The sequence below is a fragment of the Grammomys surdaster genome, unplaced genomic scaffold, assembly GCF_004785775.1.
Source record: "Grammomys surdaster isolate TR1022 unplaced genomic scaffold, NIH_TR_1.0 233, whole genome shotgun sequence".
Lineage (NCBI taxonomy): Eukaryota > Metazoa > Chordata > Mammalia > Rodentia > Muridae > Grammomys > Grammomys surdaster.
This window is the reverse complement of record NW_021604678.1, coordinates 4,157,516-4,179,790: the sequence shown is the minus strand read 5'-3', so window position 1 is coordinate 4,179,790 and position 22,275 is coordinate 4,157,516. Positions and strand designations below refer to the sequence as shown.

At 43.9% G+C, this 22,275-nt stretch overlaps 1 protein-coding gene and 1 long non-coding RNA gene across 15 annotated transcripts in view; both read right to left on the bottom strand.

The window, feature by feature from the left end:
* Positions 1-8,603, bottom strand: part of Sec31a (SEC31 homolog A, COPII coat complex component) — a 52,975-nt gene extending 44,372 nt beyond the window's left edge. For 10 of the 14 annotated variants that reach the window (XM_028773721.1, XM_028773723.1, XM_028773725.1 and 7 more), the window contains exon 1: positions 8,269-8,402. The gene's annotated coding sequence lies outside the window, so the exon portion shown is untranslated. Of the gene's footprint in view, positions 1-8,268; positions 8,408-8,468 lie in introns of those variants that run through there. The other 4 variants (XM_028773722.1, XM_028773724.1, XM_028773729.1 and 1 more) reach the window with 2 other exon arrangements.
* A 4,010-nt stretch (positions 8,604-12,613) lies between these two features.
* LOC114626309 lies at positions 12,614-21,181 on the bottom strand. The gene is made up of 5 exons (XR_003712217.1): positions 21,000-21,181; positions 20,770-20,909; positions 16,914-16,983; positions 14,088-14,161; positions 12,614-12,899 (listed from the first exon to the last, which is right to left on the bottom strand). It is a non-coding gene; the product is annotated as an uncharacterized LOC114626309 (long non-coding RNA).
* Between the last annotated feature and the right edge of the window lie 1,094 nt (positions 21,182-22,275).

Here is a 22,275-nt window from a genome sequence, read left to right as displayed (position 1 = left end):
GTCTATATGGTGAGCTCCAGGCCAGCCTGGTCTATATGGTGAGCTCCAGGCCAGCCTGGTCTACATAATGAGACTCTGTCTCAAAAAACAAAAACAACAACAAAACAATAAAACTAGTAATAATAGCAATAAAGCTTGATTTAAAAATCAGGCTTTATGATTTAGAGCAGTTTTAAGTTTGTTAAATGCACAAAAAGTACAAATATCAAACTGCCTCCTTCACTCTAACACCCAGAACACTCCTCTCAGTCCACGAGCCAACACTGACTGTCATCCAGCCCACAGTTTATACTAGGGTACACACTCAGTGGACACGTCATGGTTCCAGCACGTGCATACTGAGGTATATCTACCATTATAGTATTCTACAGGGTGGTTTTGCTAACCTAAAATCTGTATTCTGCCCTCTCCTCCCTTCCTCCCTATATACATGAAACGTACATAATGATTTTCTTGTGAAATGTACATGGGTCCCAAAGAAGGTATGATCTATTTTTCAGGGTCCACAGTGGTATGTCAATCAATACTCTCTTGTTCAAACTATTTGTGTTTTTCATATCCATATGTCTTCTTGTTTACCCTGAACCAGAGCAAAGACTCTCCAGCCTCCTGCCAGGAAGGGACTCGTGTTTTTGTCTGTTCCTCCTGGTATTCCCTCAGCATCATGAACATCGCTTTCTTACCACAGATACTGAGCACGTATGTCAAATACATCCTTTAGCTTTATGAAGGAATCTAGCTTTAATACCTTTTAGCATGAATACAAATACTGTCCTATTGAGATCAAGATCCCTATACTCTTCAAAGAAGACATCACTATGTAAGTTCCATGTATATAAGGAAGGAGGAGAGGAGGGAGGGATAAGAGGGAAGATTTGAGGTTAGGACTACCCTGTAGAATACTATTCATATATCATGTGTATGTGTTAGTATATATAAAATGTGCAAGCACATGAGTGTGTGTGTGTATGTGTGTGCCAGCGATCCCCCTGAGAGAAAAGCTATCTACCTTCTCTTGTAAGACAGTGTTTCTCAATTGCCCAATACAGCTAGGCTGCCTGGTGGTGAGCCCAGGAGTCCACTTGTCTCCGCCTCCCCAGCACTGAGATCATAAGTGCAGGCCATCGTGACCAGCTTTGTTATCTGGTTTTATAACTTGTATTCTACTAGTGTTCATTCTTTTTGTGTAGTTATTATTTTTTCTAGAACTTTTTGATTTCCATTTCAATATACTTCTGGTTCTACCTTTGTAATTTTAAATAATTTTTATTTAATGACATTAGTACTCAATTTATTCATCAACTGCTAGCTGTACAAATGAAGTTAGCTCATATAATCTTTCTAAATGTATTTGTATGTACATGGATGTTTTCCTTGCACATATGTCTGTGTACCGTGTATGTACAGTACCCATAGGGACCAGAGAGCAGTGTCAGAGCCACTGGAATTAGGTTAGAAGTGGTTGTGAGAGCCTGGGTCTTCTGCAAACATAGCAATGCTCTTAACTGCTGAGCCATCTCTCCCGCCCGGGCTCGCATAATCTTACTGCTGCTCTTGTGATCCTGGTTAAGTCAATAGTATTATCTCTCAGTATTTACCTTTGTGCTGCTAAATATGCTTCCATTTCTACTGATGCATTTGTCAGCTTTGAAGATGTCCTCTGACTCTAAGTCATCACAGACACAGAAACGTACAAACTCTCACACCCACTTTCCCCTTGTCTGCGTGTACGAGCACACATCGCTGCCTTGCGGAATCCTTCCAGTGAAATCATTCTCAGCCTCTGCGGCACTGCAGAACCGCTCTTAGTGCTCTGTGGCTGCACCTTGCACTCAGTGTCCTAGGTGCCCTTCAGAGGAGCAAGTTCCCTTCATTTGTCTCTATAGAAGGGCTTAAGACTTGAGTTGTATGCATTCAAATTGTTTCTATTTGAAGATTTTATAAATGATAAAATTAAGGTACAGAAAGTTAGATAATTTGTACAAGCTGGCAAGAAACAGCCAAGCGTGAATTCAGAAGTTTAACTCCAAAATTAAACGGCCTATAAGTTTGGGTATTCAGTTTTTCTATCATCATCATTCATATATATATATCTGTGTGGTTAGACTGTCAACCTTAGCATGCCAGAGGAAGTAGGACAATCAAGAGTTCATGGATATCCTCTACTTCAGCTACTTCCTGGCCAGACTAGGTCCACAGAACCATTTCAAATCAACAACAATAAAAAATGTTAGAAAAAAAAATACTGCTGGGCAGTGGTGGCGCACGCCTTTAATCCCAGCACTTAGGAGGCAGAGGCAGGCAGATTTCTGAGTTCGAGGCCAGCCTGGTCTACAGAGTGAGTTCCAGGACAGCCAGGGCTATACAGAGAAACCATGTCTCGAAAAACAAAACAAAACAAAACAAAAAAAAAAAAAAAAAAAAAAAAACTAATACAGGGCTGGTAAGATGGCTCAGTGGATAGCGGTTCAGGTGGCAAATCCAGCAGCCTGCGTTTGACCTGTGACACACAGGGTAGAATTGATTCCAAAGCTGTCCTCAGACTCTACCTGCACATGGACCACACCTGCACTCACATGGACACATAAAGAAAGTAAGCACTTTAATTTAAAAATAACTTAGAAATAAAAATATTATTATTTTTATTAATAGTAATTAATGAAACAATTTCACGGTGATGCACCTACATCCAAGCACCCTGAAACTAAGAGACAAGAAGCTCATTTTAGAAGTCAGGCACGATGGTGCCCTCTTGTCAGGTCAGTGCTACAGTGGAGAGGAGGAGGAGGAGTTCAAGGTCATCTTCCACTACAGAGCAAGTGTGAAGCCAGTTCAGCTACATGAGACCCTGTCTCAAAGCGAAAAGAAACTCGTTCTAGAAAGTGCTGTAGGCAAGCTGGGTACAGTGCTACACATGCCTGTGAGTTCCAGGCTGGCCTAGCGATAAAAGGCCTTTTTTAAAAACCTGGAAGAACAAACAGCCTGGTCTATAAAGCGAGTTCCAGGACAACTAGAGCTACACAGTGAGACCCAGAATCAAACAAAACAACCGGGAGAAAACACAAGCAAAGGCATGCTAGGTAAGGTAGGAGTGCACTTGTATTCATGGGTGAACTGTGGTCAACGACCCGTCCCCCTGGTTCTGAAACCAAGCTCTGGGGCTGGAGAGATGGCTCAGCAGTTAAGAGCACTGACTGCTCTTCAGAGGTCCTGAGTTCAATTCCCAGCAACCACATGGTGGCTCACAACTATCTGTAATGGGATCTGATGCCCTCTTCTGGTGTGTCTGAAGATAGCTACAGGGTACTTACATATATAAAATAAATAAATCTTTAGAGAGAGAGAGAGAGAGAGAGAGAGAGAGAGAGAGAGGGAGAGCGCAAGCTGGCTCTGCTACTATTAAATATGTTAATGTTGCTTAGCTCTTCTGGGCCGTTTCTACACTTGTAAAAAGTGACTACCTCAGGGGATAGTATGATATTTAAACAGGATAGTGGATATTACAGAGAACAAAATAAAGTGCCCTGCACACAGATTAGTGTTTTGACGTACGTGTGCTGTAATTCTAATTTTTCAGGAAGGGAGGAAAGGAGGGAAGGAGGGAAGGAGGGAGGGAGGGAGGGGGGGAGGGAGGGAGGGAGGAAGGAAGGATCACAGATCTGAGTTGATCTAGCCTGAGCAAACTGAGACCCTGTCTCAGAACAGAAAGTAAAAGAGGCAGTGTTCTTCTAATTCTAGCATTTGGCATGAGACAGTTGGACCTGGGACCCAGGTCGGCTCACTGGACAGCCAGCCTAGCCAAGTCCCAGGTTTAGTAAGGTTTCCTGCCTTAAAAAAATGGAGAGATGGCTCAGTGGTTAGAGCACTGTCTGCTCTTCCAGAGGTCCTGAATTCAACTCCTAGCAACCACATGGTGGCTCACAACCATCTGTAATCAGATCTGGTGTCCTTTTCTGGCCTGCAGGCATACAAATACTGTATACATAATAAATAAATCTTAGAGGAAAACGATTTTTAAAAAACTGTTAGGAAATGCCTCATATTTAACCACAACAATATTAAATGTAAACTTAAAAAATTAAAATGGAGCAGTAGAAAAAGATACCCAATGCCGACCTCAGGTCTCCACTGTGCACACAGGGATGTGTATCAACACACACACACACACACACACACACACACACACACACACGAGACAGGAATCAGCTCACTGGCAGAGTACCACTGGCTAGTCTGTACAAGGCCCTGGGTTCATGTCTCAGTATCAAAAAAGAAAAAGAAAAAAAAAAAAAAAACACGCTGGACATGATGCACTAAAAGCAGAGGCAGTCTGCAAGTTCAAGGCTAGTTTGGCCCTACACAGTACATTCTAGGCCAGCCAGGGCTACATAGTGAGACCCAGTCTAAAAGATTACTTTACTTAGATCATTCTGGTTAAAAAAAAAAATTATGATTTTGTAGGGAACCCCCCCAAAACAACAACAAAAACCCAGGACCCATTTTCTTATGAGCCTTCTTCTTCCTGTCAGTTACTGACCTAATCGAGAATAGAAAACTCAAGCCCCAGCTCCTTTATGGAACTCCTGTTGCCATGGCTGTCAGCAGCTCTCACTGTTCCCCTTCTTCAGTCACACTTCAGCATCTGATAACAGGTACCATCCTTCTGTAACTATCCCTTCCACACACACTAGTTATGGTTTTCCAGTCTGCCTTTAACAGACTGCTTTGTGTACCATCGTGTCAATCTTCAATCAGGTAGTAAGTCTTTCTCCTTGGAGATTCAAAACTGCTTAGGGTGGGGTTAACGAGATGGCTCAGTGATCCAAAGTGCCCACTGCTCTAGCAGGAAACCCAGGTTCAGTTCCCAGCACCCACATAGCAGTTCACAACTGTCTGCAACTTCAATTCCAGAATCTGAGGCTTCCGAGGGCTTCCTGGATGTGGTGTGTATAAATAAGCAAAAGCATGGGCATATACACATAAAAAGAAACAAAAAAAAAACAAATTTGCATAGGGTGGTTTGAGGTATGGAAAAAGTATATAGAAGTTTTGATTCAACTTTTAATGTTTATATTCAAGGGACAACAAATGTACTAATGACCTAGGTAAGCTAAAAAAGACCAGTATCAGACAAAACTGTTTTTATTAATTTTTAACTGCTTACATGATATTAAAAAAAATACTAACAAGGAATGAGTAGGGGTTAATTTCAGAATAATTTCTAAAAAGAAAAACAAATCGCTTCTTTTAAAGCTGGGGTTTGGGTTTAGAAAGCATTAGTAAAGTACACAGAGCCCTAAAATCTCTAAACAAATAAATAAATAGATAAATAAATATGCTGACTGGAATTACAGTATACTTATTGACAGCAAAGGTCCAAGGGCTACCGAATTCCTGACTGTTTAGTTAATGTGTAACACAGAGATAACAACAGGGGCATAAAATGGCTAAGTAGGAACTCAAAGCACTTCTAAGTATATCTATTTCTTCACTCTAACACTCAATGTTCTAGTAAAAAGTAATTCCTGTTAACTTATACAGAACAAAGTTTCAGTAACAGGTGCATGAAAAGAAAACCCTGTTACAATGATGGCCTACACCTAGACAGTAAGCTATGAATCAAATTAAACAAAAATATCCTAGTCGATGCATTTACAAGGTAAGAATGCCATGAAAATACAGTTTCATTGGATTTTCTCTTACAAATATTTATTTAATTGCAGATGACTTTCTCAGAACACGAGGGACAGAATGAAGCCATCTATGCTTCTCAATGACAACCTATCTTTATAGTTTTGTGCAGCTTTTCAGTAATTATGATTATATTCACATAATCTTAATAGAAACAGGAAATGAGAACTTTGAGGACAGTGACTAGTTCATATCCATCATCTGCAAGTCAGTATGTACAGCAGAGTAGGTAAACTGAGGCCTGGAACAGTCTCCCTGAGCTTAAACCTCAGCCTAAGTCTCAGCTCCATCACCACCTCACCACCTCACTCCATCTTTGTGGTTTTGCCCCTAGCCCACAGAGCTATCCACATCCTATCTTGTGAGAATTAAATGAGGTTTTAGAGTGTTTAGAACACTGTCTAGCTCATGGTAAATAAATACAAAGAACAGCTATTCTCAAGTCACAATTTAAAGGGCCTGGAGAAAAGGCTCATCCATTAAGGATGCTTCTTGTTCTCAGTTCACAATTTAAACCGTCTATCCCAACAAGTTTTCAAGACTGCATCTAAGTGCTAGGCTAGGTGGTACACAGAGGTGTGGAATTCTAGTGCTGGAGACTAGAGGTAGGAGATCAGTAGTTCTGGGCCAGCCTGGGCTACACAGACAAGGTCTCAAAAACAAACAAACAAAGCCAGAGTTAGGGAAGCAGCTCACAGTACATACCTACATATCCAAGGTCCTGTGTATTTCTCCCCTCAATATAAAACAAAAAACAAAGCCTAATGTCTGAGGAACATTATGCTCCAGACAAGAACTCTGATTTTTTACTTTCTCCCCATAATAATTACACTGATTTAAGTGGAAACTTTCTTCCTCCTAGTGATTTTCTTTAGTATTTTTAAATTATATGCATATGTGTTTGTGTCTATGTAGGTTTGTTTACACATGCACGTGAGTGCAGGTCCCCCTGGAGGTGACTTGCAGGTGACTGTGAGCCACTTGATGTGGGTACCAGGAAGGGCAGTCTGTGCTCTTAACTGAGGAGCCACCCCTGCAGGCCTAAACTCATTTTCACATTGCAAGTTTTATGCAGCAACATGAAAGCCAACAGTACTATTCTGTCAAAAACAGCAACCTTGCAAACAGCTGGCCCACACCTCAGAAAGTGCTAAGTCAGAGGTAATGGACTCAGCACCTTTGATTCTTAAATGAAAAGTGAAAATCCCTCCTGGTACTATTTTTTAGTAAAAGTCCATGTAGGCAGAATAAGTCACAAAGGATAGGAATATTTGTTCTCCAAGAGTTACTCAGCATCACCAGCTGTTCCAGGCTCACCTCATTCAACCAAATTAAATCAACCCTGGTGGCCGAATTGCATGTTATCATAGAAATCTACAAGATAAAAATGTTAGATGAATCTACAAAAAAAAAAAAAATAACACTGCAGGTGTGGTAGTAGATGGCTGAGATCCCACGGACTTGGGAAGTTAGAGGAGGGTCAGAATTCAAGGTCATCCTTAGCCATCCAAAGAATTTGAGACTACTCAGAGCCACAGGAGACCTTATCTCAAAAGAATGAAAGAAGGGGGGAAGAAGAGAGGAAAAAACAAAAAGAAATTAATTTAGCTGTATCGCTTGACAAGTCTTTAATGTGGGATTTTCGAACCTCATGAAATTACACAGAAAATTCTACCCAGGCATGTGCATACAGTGTACACGAGTTTTCCTAGGAAGATAGCCCAATGCTTCCAGAGGAGGATAAAAATGCCAAAAGATTGAGAATCACTGCTTTTTACAGTTCACAAATGTCTCTCTACTCTTACATGTTTCAGGAAAAAAAAAACCTGTTTACAAAATTAATCAGTGAAATCCAAAACTCATCCATCTCAAATCTAACATTTCCACACTCCATGTGTAACATGTTCACAACTGGATAGAAATTATCCAGAAGTTTTTATTCCCTGAAAACCTTTCTTGGTTTGCTGTAACTTAAGAGAGAAGCAAGAACATAAGTACTTAAAAGGGCAGTATATTTTAGCCAACTCCTGAATAATCAGGATATAGGGGATACTGTGACACGAGCAAGTGTCTAATTAGACAGATAGATAGATAGATAGATAGATAGATAGATAGATAGATAGATAGATAGATAACAGTTACAATTGTAGACAAAGAACCAAATTTCAGCTTTGTATAGTTTACAATTTAGGGGAACTATCAAAAAAACTCTTGCAACTTCCAAGCAGACCTGCAGAATTAGTTCTACGAGCTCACAGAAAAAGTTTATATGCCCACAAGTCCAGGCAATTATTTTACAACTGCCTCACAATGTAATTTAATACAGTAGTAGCAAAATCATACTTTTGAAGCACAGGCTGTGATTAGCGACTGCTGTCCCTAAATAATACAATCGTAGTTAAATGATAGTAGTCTTTCTTTCAAATCTATGAACCTTTAAATTTCGCAAGAGTTCAAACACAATTTAAAACAAAAATCTAAACCTAACTGAAGTCAAAGAAATAATCCCGAGATCTGTTTCCCTTCCATGCCCTTGGATCGCACCACTTGGTTCACAGGGTCTGAAAGACTCCTAACCTCAAGCTCACTTCCGAGCAGGGCAGCCTGGAAACGTTGGCAGAGGATGACGGGCGCAATCACCCGGCTGCTGCGACTCCAGGCGTTGTCCCGGCGGGGCCGAAACGAGACAGGGGCGCGCCGTCAGCGGAGAACGGGCCTCGGGACTCGGCAGCGGACACCGAATCTAGCGAGGGGCAGGAAACAAACGGCGGACACACCTGGCGAACCTCAGCGACCTGCCCTGCGTTAGCCGGTGAACGTCGGACTCTCCCAGGATCCGCCGCCGCCGCCGCCGCCGCCCCTCCTCCGCGGCCCAGGGCCACCTCCACGCTCCGCTCCAACGTGGCAGCCGCAGCCCCGCCTACGGGCCGCCACTTCCGGGTGCGGCAGCTCGCCACGCCCACTCAGCCGCCTGGCACTTCCGGGAACAGCGGTTCGCTCCTCCCACCCCGCGAGACGGCACTTCCGGGAGCAGCAATTCCGGAAGGCTAGTCCCGCCAGAGCTGAGGATTCAGCCGTGCTGAGTGAGGAGGCACCTAACGTGAAGATGCATCCGCTTGGCGGAGGATCAAGGGGAAGTCGCGCTGGGCGTCTCCGTCAGGGAAGAGCGGTGACCGCGAGGACGCCACGTAGCACTCCGTGAGGCGTTAGCAGCTGCTGGCGACAATACCCACACTGGCAAGGCGGGCGAAAACTGGGCTGCAAGGACCGGTTCAGATTGTGGCTCGGTTAATTATTGGTTCTGCGTTTTCCTTTTGAGAACTTACGTGATATTGTCGTGCACACCCAAAGGCTATTATACTCTGTAGTCTTAGCTGCGTGCGTGAGGTATATCGAATAAAGTTGGTATCTTAATATTTAACTATCCATGGTATTCAGACCTATTAGCACTCGCCCTGGACTACTGGAACAAAGCATCCTAATTTTGTGTGCGTGTGTGAGTGTGTGAGGCTCTCAGATTGGAGAATTTGAGATTTTCGAGTTAGGGAAATAAACCAGTAACTGGAAATGTAGAAGCTGGTCGGTAGAGCAAAGAAATGAAATGGGTGCTGAGTTGGGCATCACAGCCTGTGCATATGATGCCACACTCAAGAAATAGAGACAGGAAGATCAGTTCAAGGCTAGTCTAAGTTCAGGTCACCCTAGGCTGCAAGAGAGCCTTTCTCGAAAAGGAAAACAAAATATAACACCAAGAAAGGCTGAAGAGATGGCTTAACAGTTAAGAGCACTCGCTGCTTTTGGAGAAGACTTGGGTTTATTTCCCTGTGTACAACCATTTGTGGCTCCTGTTTTAAAGGACCCTACACCATCTTCTGACCTCCAACGACAACTGCATGCAAGTAGAGCACATACATAAATACAGGCACTCAATACATAAAAACGAAATAAAAGAAATTAGGTGCTGAAATTCCCTATCCCAACTTAAGGTAGCTCTAGTATATTTCTGTAATTTTTAACCAGATGAGGCTGGTTTGGGACCCTTTGGTCCCAGACACTTAAAATAAAAGGATATTACTATCTTCCTTACAGCTTCCAACCTTAAGGATGTGTTGCCTCGTACTTTTTATTTAGGGTGGAATTATCTCATCAGTGAAATCAAGCCAGATGAAAAATCACTTGTCATAAACTATTAGCACCTGGACAGAACTGAGGTCTCCTAACATTACATTTGCTGACCACACCCAGCTCTCCTGTAACTCCTTAACTTATAGATTCCTAAATGAAAGTAATGCTTCTTTATTGAACACAAACTATAAGCAAGCTGGAATTTGAGGCAGACAGCAGCAGGAAGATTATGGGAGGCCAGCCTGAACTACATGGTGACACCTTTCCATGCTGAGGGTATACTTTATAGTAAGAGGTTTTGCATAGCATTCACAAGGCTGTTTTATCCCTAACAAGCCAGTAGTCCAAAGTACTGGAAAGTGGAAATGGTCTTATTCACCCTCTTAGTGTCCTCCGTATATATTTCACTTCAAAAATCAAGTTTACAGAGCTGAGAAAATGGTAGCCCACCGCAGTATGAGGACAGGACCCACGTAACAGCTTAGGGCAGCAGCCAGCATCTATCTATCACTGCAGCAGTAGAGACAGTGTTACCAAACACAACAAAAATAAGGGGCTTCAGAGTGCACTAAAGGGCAGTCCCAGCCCTCAACATGGGTGGCATAATCAGCCTGGGAGCCCTGGGTGGAACGAAAAGAGGATACAGAAAGCATATACTAGGTAACTGCATTACCGCTAATACATATCTGCAACCTTCATTTTTTTATTGAGACAGGCTTTTACTAAGTTATCCGAGCTGTCCATGAACTTGATAACCTGTCTAAGGTTCCTGAATGGCTGGGATTCAGTCCTGTACCATTAGGTTGACTGTGGAGGACTGGTGTCAAAGTGATAGTTGCACAGTATCAGAGCTTGCAAAGAACCACCTGCACCTGTGAAGGAAAAACTAGTACCATTCACAAAAGTCTTTTAGCTCAATCAAGCCTTGTTCAATAAAAATTAAACTTTTCAAAAGTTCATTTCCAAACTGATTTACTGACTGAAGCCAGAATGGAGGTAACTAAATACATGTGCTGTGGATGGAGTCAGTAAAATCCACCATTCAGAGAGAAGACTGCAGGGGAGAGAAGACTGCAGGGCTGCCTGCTGCACAGCTCAATTCCTGTGATGCAGAGGGCAAGTCTGACTGGTTAGTGTTCTCTGTGGCAATGCTGGCACGCATCCTGCAGCCTCTGAAAGGCCTGTTCTCCCAGGCCGATCGTGGCTGTTGAGATCTCTTCTGGAGCTTCAGGCAGCATGAAATCTTTTTAAATTTATTTTAATTATGTGGGAGTGGGAGGTGGACATTGAATCTAGGCACTTGCAGAGGCCAGGTGTCAGTTCGTCCTTTCTTCCTCAGAGCATTAGGGCTCTACCTGAAATCTTAAAGCTGTCCTTACCTCCTGTTGATCTGTCAGTGAGCAGTCATGACTGGCTTTATTCAACTGGTAAGTCGGGCACAGGGCTCCAATTATGTAAGCTAGTTGCACTTAGACTTCGAGTCCTACTTGGTGACCAGAAAGGAGAGGACAGCCTTAGGAGCCTTTTGCTTCAGTCATATAAACATAACCTCATCAACTGGTTATTTTGTTTCACCGGGTTTTAGAAAATGATGAGTACACGATCTAGAAAAAGAGGGAAAGGAGCAAGCTTGGAGGCACACACCTATGCAGTACCAGTCCATGGGAGGCAGAGACACACCCATGCCAGTACCAGTCCGTGGGAGGCAGAGACACAAAGACAAGTTGGAGGTCAGCCTCCACCTGGGCTGAGATACTCTCAACATAGCAGCCCACAGTGACCTGAGGAACACAAGCAAGTAGCCTATTACTGTAAATATTTCACCTCATTGAAGACTCCTGATAAGGGCCAACACCTAAAGGTCAAGAACCATGGGTTCCAGTTACTGATCAGATGTCATCAAGTCCTCAGATGAAATTGGTCTCAGTGATGCAGGCCAGAAGACAGACATTGGGGAGAAAAGGGATAGGTTTGGAGACTGAGGAGATACAGCCTGTTGGGTAAGCAGAGATTCTACTCCTCAGAGGCTGCCAACTCCAGAGAGCCTAAGAAAGTGATGAGCTGCCTGACAAAGGGAACGCAGGTCCCTACCAGACAGCACAAGGCAGTTTGACCCTCAGACATACTACAGACCCAACTAGCAGGAATAATAATTCTCCTACAAAGACCAGGGGTACTGGTCCCCAACTATTAAGAGTGATGGTAACAACATCCCTGCTGGGGACCTTTGGGTATCATCAGAAAGTTGCCCTGACCACTTGATTGAAGTAGAGTCCTAACTCAGAGAAGCAGGAGTCTTAGCCCTCGCCACTCCCTGGGATGGGCAACAGATGCTATGGTTTGGAGCAGCAAGCAATAAAGAGCTTGCCAAGCCAGAGTAGGAGAAACGATGGTTATTATTACACTACAAAGGAGCAGCGGCTAAGTCGGCGGTAAGACTGCCCTGGGAGAGGACAAACTGGCTGTCTGTATTAGGCAGCTATGTCATTTAATGTGGCTCCTGCAATGGAAAGAAGGCCCTGAAGTAGCCCTCCACAGAAAGCAACTCGGACAGGAAGTCCCAACATTCCAACTCAGCACTCACTCTTGCTTTTTTCTCCACAACATAGACTTCCAATTCATATTCACATGAAGCTGGGTGAGAGCCGCTCAGGAGTTACAAGAGCTTGTTGGTCATCCAGAGCAGTTCAGTTTCCAACACCCAATTCACACAGCTCACACCGCCTGGAAGTCCAGCTGCACTGAGGGCACTGCACACAGATAGCATGACCACTACAAATAAATCTTTACGAAAGGGAAAGATTTACAGACTTTAATTCTTTTGACAATGTTAATCCCTTTCTCATTTCAAAACAGGATAAAGTTTTGAACAAAACTGTCACAAAGCAACCAATTTATTCCATAATCCTTTGCATCATGTTTACATTTCAATAAAACAGCGACATTGTAATGTTTCAGTTTTACTATTTTGATTTTTTTAAATTACATTTATTTACTTATTGTGTATATGTGGTCAGCAGACAACTTTCAGGAGTCAGGTCTCTTCTCCCACACTGTGGGTCCCGTGACTGAGGTCACCAGGCCTGTGTGAAGAACAGGTTTATTAGAGCAGGAAGGGTACAGGCCCTAGAGAGGGACTGAAGACATGTTACAGGGCATGGGTGAGAAATCTCCAAGAGCTTGGGCTCTGGTCTACGGGTCATTCTGTTGTTTTTGTTTTTCCAACATTTATAGGCTGTTTGGCATAGAACTCTTTACTCTTCCATCATTGGCAGAAATAAAGGTTGTTCTGAACCAACAGTTCAATCCATTTTATAGGTTTGCTTCCCAACTGATTGTAGTTTTCTCACCACAGTTCCCCCCCAAGTCATCATTTCCTTAAGTATTCACTAATTTTAGAGAAATATCTGTAGTTTTAGATCTTCTAGGTGAGTGCCTTAAGGAGAGGGTTGTTAACGGAAGGAGCTAGCTACTGAACTGCTGACCAGCTAGCTCCCATCTCCCTTTTACAATTTGTTCCTTTAACTGCTGGGCTGTACTTTTCTAACGTCAAAGTGACATTCCTCACTTTGACCCCCTACCAGACTCACATCTTGTTAAACACCACCACTTCATTTGGTCCTGCATGGCCATTAGCAAACTAATGCTAAGAGGCCAAGGAAGCCAGGCAGTGGTGGCGCACGCATTTAATCCCAGCACTTGGGAGGCAGAGTCAGGTGGATTTCTGAGTTCGAGGCCAGCCTAGTCTACAGAATGAGTTCCAGGACAGCCAGGGCTACACAGAGAAACCGTCTCAAAAAACCAGAAAAGAAAAAAAAGAGACCACGGAAAAAGTACCCCTGTATACCCATACCCACCCCAGCACTGACTGCTAATCTAACTAACAGTGTGGCCTGTCTACAGTAATATTTACCCAGGCAAGTTAGGCCAGGGTACACATACATGTCCAGTTGTCTGGTGGGTGTACATTTTCTTCTACATGTAAAGAAAATGCCCAGGCATGGATGATACCAGGGAGGACAGACAGTTACTGTAGCCAAAGGTTTGGTTACACCGGTCCCCAGTCATATTTACTACTGGTTGTATTCCCTCAAAGTTATTTCTACACATCAGGACTCTGGGGGAGAAAAAAAAAAAAAATCAAGCCAGCAATCATGGAAATCCCAGGTACATGAAAGACCAAGGCAGAATTAGAGCTGAAGGCCAGCCTGGTAATGTCGAAGTCCCTGACTCTACACAAAGAACAACTTAGGAAGTGACAAATCCCTTACCTTATAGAGATCTTCACATTACTCAATACACCTGTAAATGTTGCTCTTACAAAAACCATCGTTTGATTTCATTCCTACAAGAAAAACAGACAAATCAGTGCAAAACTACACCATATATTTAAACCCTGACTTTGTGAACAGCAGTGGAGAAAGCTAATCACAGGCATCTGCACTTGCCGTATTCAAGCTTGACTTAGAAAAGGTTTGTTCTTTTCTCCTGGACCTTTAAAATGTAAATTCAGTTTTACAACTAAGTATCAATTCTCTAATGTAAGACATATCAAAAGAAATTCACAAAGCCTATTCCAGTATATTATTCAAGTCCCTGCTTTGTTCAGACTATCTCATGCCACCTTAGTCTATCTTCTCATGGCCAAGCAGGCCGCGTGTGGAAATGTCTACTTTATCATATAATGAACTGCTTACTCTGGGCCTTAAGTGCCCTTACTGCCCTTAAGAGTTATTTATTTTATGGTATGTGTAAGTGTTTTGCCTGTGTTAATGCATGTACCAAAGAAGAGGGCTTCATATGCCCTGGGATTGTAGTCACAGGGGGTTGTGAGCAGCCATGTCAGTGCTGGGAAGTTCTGAAGAACAGCCAGTGCTTGGAACCACTGACCCACCTCTCCAGAGGCTTTATACAGATACAGTATTTTTTAGAGGTTTCCAACTAAGATCTTCCTAGCAGGTGTAGCCAACCTGCAACCCAGATGCGGCACCATGCACCTAAGAATGGCTATGACTGCAATCCAACAGTAGCAATCGTACTTAGAACGGAAAACCCTCACGTGTGGTTTTGGTTTTGGTAGCCCAATTGTGTTGCTCTCATGCATCAACTTTGAAGGTGACCATGTTGTGCCTCAACTTCAAAGTCGGTCTTACCTGTGAGTAAAGTGGGTTCCACAGCCAGGGAAGAGTAATGAAAGGCCTCCAGACACCAGTCTTGGGTCATCAGCCTGACTAAGCCCAAGCAGCTGTTCTTATAGATCACTGGAGGTGGACAGGGCACACCTTCTGGTGGCAGAGCCATAGAAGCTATGGCTTCCCACCAGCTTGCCCACCTCTTGCTAGGATCAGAACCCAGTTCTGGAAGATTCCCTGCTTCTCTACCATATCAGCATTCGTGAACTGAACTACCAGCCTCCAGGCCTCTCATTGTTGGGCTAGCTGAACCACAGCCCGTGAGGGCCCTTAATAAATCCGCCTTTGATATACACGTGTCTGTATGTGTGTATCCATTTATCCTCTCAGTCCCATGCCTGTAAAGGACCCAAACTGGTAGAGTACTCTAAGAATATCAACACCCTGACTTCCTGATAGTCAATCCTGCTCATGAGAAGCAACGCCCACAAAGGGACAAAGAAGCTCCACAGAGGGGACAAGACTTTGTAAAGATATGCTCATCACACTCTATATAAATTGAGCTTTGGTAAACAGATTCCAGTCATGTTAACTATTTGTACAATTGGACCACAGTCCCACTCCAAAAACTATCAACATGGGGAAACCTAATTTTATTATAGTCTAGTTCCACCAGCTTTTCCAATTACCTCCATAATTAAGAAGAAATGCTCCACGAAAACAAGGAAAACATTCTCACTACAAAAACTGTAAATGCCCTAGGAACTTTCCAAATACATGAATTATATGCAAACATAGGCAAGAAAAAAAAACAAGTCCCTGAAGAAAGATGTGTGAACTGGAGGCCAGCCTGGTCTACATAGTGAGCTCCAAGACAGCAGGACTCTGTAGAGACTATGTTGAAAAGCAAAAGCAGGGGTTGGGAGAACAACACACCACTAGGCTGGAGAGCTGGCCCAGCAGTTATGACAACTAGCTGCTGAGCAGCAACACGGCTCACAACCCTCTTTAGTTCCAGAGGATCTGACACCTTCTTCTGGATTCAGGTACCAGGCATATGTATCGTCATTAACATCCATACACAGAAAGAATGTTTTTAAAAGGGAACCACTTACTTGAACATGAATACTCTTACATATTCAATTCCTGGATTCAAATACTAAATCCAAACGCTAAGTATAAATCCAAATCATAAATATGAAATAAATGGACACTTAATGGAAGCTAGCTGATAGTCAACCTCCAATATACTTGCTATGATGAAGCAAAGAACAGAATCTTTAAAATGGAAACCTAATGAATGAGTTACAGTAGGACACACCATTAAAGGTGCTGACAGAACTACCCAGGAATCTGACAACAGTCAGATGCTCAAGAGGCACAGGTTAACCCTCCAGTGAAGCTGACTGTTCTGTCCATAGGGCCACTGTGAGAAACAGTGCAGACAAAAAAGGTGCAAACTGCAGCCTGGCGCACGCGCGCGCACACACACACACACACACACGCACGCACACACACAGAGCTGTCTCTGAAACTGAGAGGGATCTGCTGTACAGACTGCTTGATAGTTGAAAGGACTGGGGTCCAATTCATAGCAGACATGGCAGCTTCAGAACTATCTCCAACTCCATCCAGCTGCAGGGGATCTGATGCCCTCTCACCGCCCTCCCAGACACCATGTGCACATGGTGTAGACATAGACGTTGGCAAACACCCACACACATTAAAGTAGATAAAGGACCTGTCATTAAGACAGACAGCCTGAGTTGATATCTAAGGTGGTAAAGAACTACCACGTCACCCTCTAACCTTCACACAAGTATGTACACAGTAACTGCAATAAACTTTGCCATTCCCAAAACAGGTAATAAGATTTGACCAAAGCCTTTAGAATTTCAGTCTTGCAGACTCTTTCCAGACTATATCACTCAGAATATTTAATATACACAAAACAGATGACTATACCTTTCCTTGTATTTCATAATCATCTTTCAAAGCCATGCATCTCTTCCAGACATCACCAAGAATACAATTCCTGAAAAAAAAAAGAGATTTTATTTTAAATCACACGCCAGGGGCCGACACTTACTGTTACAGCATCACCTTTAGTAAAGCTTACATATCCTCATTAGTTCCTCAATAATCACAACAGCTCATTATGTGAACAGCAGTGAAGAGTTTAATCATTGGATATGCAGCCACTAGAGGAAACAGGAAAGAGCACAGATCACTCCATGTCTACGCAAGTTCTCTACTGTCTCTTCCAAGTTGTTTTATTTTAGGGTCTATGACATTTAAGTAAATGTGTTTTGCACAGTTCCCCATTAGACAGTATTACAAATTACCAGACGAGACCAGAACATTCAGAGCGGTACACCCATAGACTTGTCAGACTCTCAGGACCCCTGTATCTGTCCTAGGAGATGCACAGCAGCAGCACCCAGTTAAACAGCATCTCACTTGTGATGCCCCGCAGGCTTTCTGCTCAGGAGCAACACCCCCTTTCATGAGTATCTTAGCAGCTTAGGTTTCTGAAACCATTTAGCCCATGGTGGTTGGTCTGAGATTGGCCATTCACAGGCTCATATATTTGCATGCTTTGTCCCCAGGTGAGCTGTCAGGGAAGGATTAGGTGTGGCCTTGTTGGAGCCCAGAAAGTCCATGCAGCGAAAACCCATGCTTGCTCTCTGCTGGCAGAGCAGAAGGTAAAGCTCTCAGCAACTGCACCAGTACCACGCCTTCCTGTCTGGCTGCCCCAGCATAACGGACTAACTACAACTGTAAGCCAGCCCCAACTAAATGGCTCATGGTGTTATCGTCACAGCAACAGAATGTAAGACAGCCTAGGATTCCCACTTCTCAGTAGTGTCACAGCAGACAGCAGTTCCTCGTGTTCTTTAATATGACAATGCAGGAAGACAAATGTATTCTTTCAGTACTAACCACAAAATTTTCTCCAATCATAACCTGTATATTTTTTAAAATTTTATTTTTATGTATAGCTGTTTTATCTGTTTATGCCTGCATAGTACCTTCATGCCTGATATGAGTATCAGGGCTAAGCGTTGGATCCCTCCTGGAACTGGACTGTAAACTGCTATATGGGTGTGGAGAAACAAACCCAAGTCATCCATCCAGCAAGTGCTCTTAAGCACTGAGCCATCTCTCCAATTGATGTTTAATAATGTAGCCCAGGTTAGCCTTGAACTCTGTATGTGTTCTAAAGTCTTCCCTAACCTCACCCCCAACTCCCAGTAAATCCTTGTACAAATACTTAAGGTTTTTTGTTATTAAGTTTTTTCAACTTAATCCATCTTTCAACTTGTCTATCTTGTAGGGGACAGTGTTCCCTGACTCTTATGTGGAGTTAGCCTGTGTGGTGTCGTCTCTATCCAGAGCCATCTCACTCGGCCTTTTTTTTTTTTAGCATGGTTTTTGTTTGTTCACTGTGCTGCAAACTGAACCCAAAATTTTGTGCAATGCTAGATAGCCAAGACTTTCCAGTAACACACCTAGCAGGCAGGCATGTGCCGGAAAAAGATCTTCTAAGGCTGTTTGTGAGTTAGGGTCTCAAGTAACTCTGGCTGGCCTGGAACTGGAATTGACCTGTCTGTCTCTCAAGTTGCTTACTGTAGGTTTCTTTCTTACAAATGGGGGGGGGGGGGGGGGTGGGGGGGGGCATACTACAAGCTACCACTTTGCACCTGTAAACATGTGGCAAAGAAATGGAACTTGTACCTTCTATTGGTAGGAAACAGGGACAGGAACTTGAGAAGCCATTCTATTTACATAATTCAGAGAACAGAAATGTAACAATACTTGACAACTAACACTCAACGTATCACTATTAGTAACACTCAAAAAACAAAGAGCCACAATGGAAATGCAGACAATTCATGTCTGACAGACAAGGTGACACTTACTTGGGAATAAACAGGGCGAACCTTTTTTTGGTTTGTCAAGATCTGGTTTTTTTTTTTTTTTTTTTGGCTTTTTCGAGATAGGGTTTCTCTCTTGAACTCAGAAATCCGCCTGCCTCTGCCTCCCAAGTGTTGGGATTAAAGGCATGTGCCACCACCGACCAGCAAGACCTGGTTTCTTTGTGGAGCACGGACTGACTGTCCAGGAATTCCCTCTGTAGACCAGCAGGCTGGCATTAGAAACCAAGTGATCTGCCTCTTTAATCCGCCGCCTCTGCTGGGATTAAAGGCAAATGCTGCCACCACTGCCTGGCAAAAAGAGTGATCTTTTACCACTATTCTGTAGGAAAGAAGCAGCCACAAAAAACCCATGTGCTAGTTTACTATCCCATCCATCTCAAACATACAGAACAAGTAATCTACACAGGTACAAGGTTGCTTCTAGGGACTGGAGGATAAAGGGACAGTTAATATGGAGTTTCTTGGGCAAGAGATACAGCACAGTCGGTAGTGCCCTAGCCTAGCGCTCACAAAGCCCTAGGGTTCAATCTCCAGCACATTAACTAAGCTTGGTAGGAGCACAGCACTGGGGAGGCGGCAAGATGATAACAGAACAGTCACGCTAAGCTACAGAGCAAGTCTGAGCTAGCCCGGGTTACATGAGCCCTGTCTAAAACCCAAAAAGAATGATGTCCTTACCGGGTGAGGTAAGACCTCTAAAACCAGCCTGAACCTTTACTCCCGACTTTACAGGAGCCTCACTCAGAAAGATCACCCCCAGTCTAAAAACGACTCTAGGAAACAAGCCTGCCTCAGAAAGGTAAGTGTGACCATTCTAAAAACAAGCACAGGATGGTGATGCAGTGGCTGAAATCATGCACAGGTCCTGGGCTTCAGTCCCAGCACTGTAAGATAAAACACATGTGTGCTGAGAGCTGCTTAGATGAGAATGTACTAAACTTCACTTAATTGTGTTGCTTAAGTCAGAATATACTAAACCTCACTTAACTGAACACTGTTCATTGTGAAAAAACTCACTTAAGAAAAGAGTTAAAGCGCCAGGCAGTGGTGGCACACCCCTTTAATCCCAGCACTTGGGAGGCAGAGGCAGGTGGATTTCTGAGTTCGAGGCTAGCCTGGTCTACAGAGTGAGTTCCAGGACAGCCAGGGCTACACAGAGAAGCCCTGTCTCGAAAAAAAAAAAAAAAAAAAAAAAAAAAGAAAAAAAAAAGAAAAAAAGAAAAGGGTTAAAGGGCTGGAGAGATGGCTCGGCGGTTAAGAACATCATCTGCTTTTCCAGAGGTCCTGAGTTCAATTCCCAGCAACCACGTAGTGGCTCACAACCCTCTGCAATGGGGTCTAATGCCCTCTTCTGGTGTGTCTGAAGAGAACAATGGTGAACTTATATACATAAAAGAAATAATTTTTTTTAAAAATTAAAAACAAAACAAAGGTGTTAAAAACATAAAGCCTTGTATTCTTGTCAAGCAAACACTTGCACCATGTCTTCCCCAGCACCCGATTTCCCCAAAGTTCACGGACTGTGTTTAAAAAAATAAGTAAATGAACGGGAAAAGAAACCGCAAAAGCTGTTGATTTCATCCAGATAAGATAAAAGCATATATGGAAAGACATGGGTAATATATGATATAACTGACCAATCCTGAGTAAAATAGGAGAGAAAAAAAACATGTTGGACTCGAATTCCGTTATTATTTGAAGGATACAAAGAAATGAAATGCTTCAATCGGTGACTTCCAATAAAAATCTCAATCCTGAAAGCTATCCATCCACGATGGCTCATTCCCAACCTCGAACAAAGATCTGCCTGGCCTCTCAGTTTCCGTACCTGTGCAGCTCCCACCGCACTGGAGGGACAGCAAGGGCCTCAGAGACCTTACCTTCTTTCCTTAACCACCTAACATCTTCAGAAAAAGGGTTCTCTTAAGACTCCAGAGCATCCTCACGCAAGCAGCTGTGGTATCACGTCCATAACGCCAGGTAACACCAAGAGCTCCTGCGTCACCTGGGCATCAGTGACCTACAAAAGAAGGGACGAGATGAGGGCTGAGATCACTCTTTTGTCCCACTTGGTACACAACATTCAGCGGACATCGCGACCTATCCCTACCCGTCTCCTGGCGCCATTCTATTAGTCCTCCCGGGCGCGCGCCTGCATCGCCAAGGCCAGGCAGACGTCAACTCGGTCCCCACCTCGCTGCTCCCCATTACCATCCTTGCCCAAAGGGCGATGGCGCCGGATTGCAAGCGAGCAGGTGCAGACCTGAGAAAAAACAAAGCTCTAACAAAAGAAGAAACGGATGCCACGAGAGAACACGCCCACGGAGGTCTTAAAGGCGCTGGGCCTCTCCGATTGGCTGCTGCGACACAGCGTGGCCTACGATTGGCTAGGCAGTCGCTATCGGAAAACCGGTAGGAGTCCCGAGCGTCCAAAGCCCGCCCTTCCGGTCAGTCCTCAGGCGGAACTGAGTTTACAGCGACTCAAGCTCTCACGAGAGCTCAGGAGAGGGAGCCCCACGGGGCAGGATAGCCGGAAGTTACTGTACTGGGGACCGCCTACCCTGGGAGTATCAGTGGAGTGTCGCGTCCTGTCCTCCGGTGGCGTCGGCGAGCTGATGCACTGCTGCGGGACTGCAAAAGTGGGGCGACAGCACAACGCCCAGCATCGCCAGACGTGAGCAACCGGACCCGGCTGGTGCTCAGCGTTTGCCTTCCGGCTTGACTGACATTAATCAAAAAGCTTTGGTTTTGCCGTTTATTAGGCGTCCGACTTGATGGTGAACGCCAGTAATCTCAGCCTTTCAGAGGTGTGGTAAGAAATTCCAGAGTTGGTGACCTTGCCACCCGTTTGTGAAAGTTAGTCATACCATGTTGAAGGCATAATGAGGAACAACGTAGGCAAAATAAATCCCTACTAACACTAGCTTCCAAGGAGAATCTTTTTGGTTTGTTTGTGGGATGCTGTCTTCCTATTTATGTCAGCCCGACCTGACAATACACATGTAGCCCAAGCTGGCCTCAAACTTGCGATCTTCCTACATCAGCCTTCGCGGACCCAGCCCTGCACTATGTGTGAAACGTGGTCGCATTTTCTTACAGTGTCAGGATTTGTTGAATAACAGTAAATTCACATGCAATGCGAGTTCCGTTGGGTGTCGTTTAGCAATTAGGTAATTGGTAGCTTGTCACTGGCCATAACGGATGCTTTTGTCAGCCTTCGTGTGTGTGTGTGTGTGTGTGTGTGTGTGTGCCTATTTATGTGTAGGTGTGAGCACAGGGCAGGTCCCTGTGGACACCAGAGGTCAACCTCAGCTGTAACTTTCCAAGAGCCAGCTACCTTTTTTTTTTTTTGAGACAGTCTCTCACGGTTAATCTGGGACTGGCCA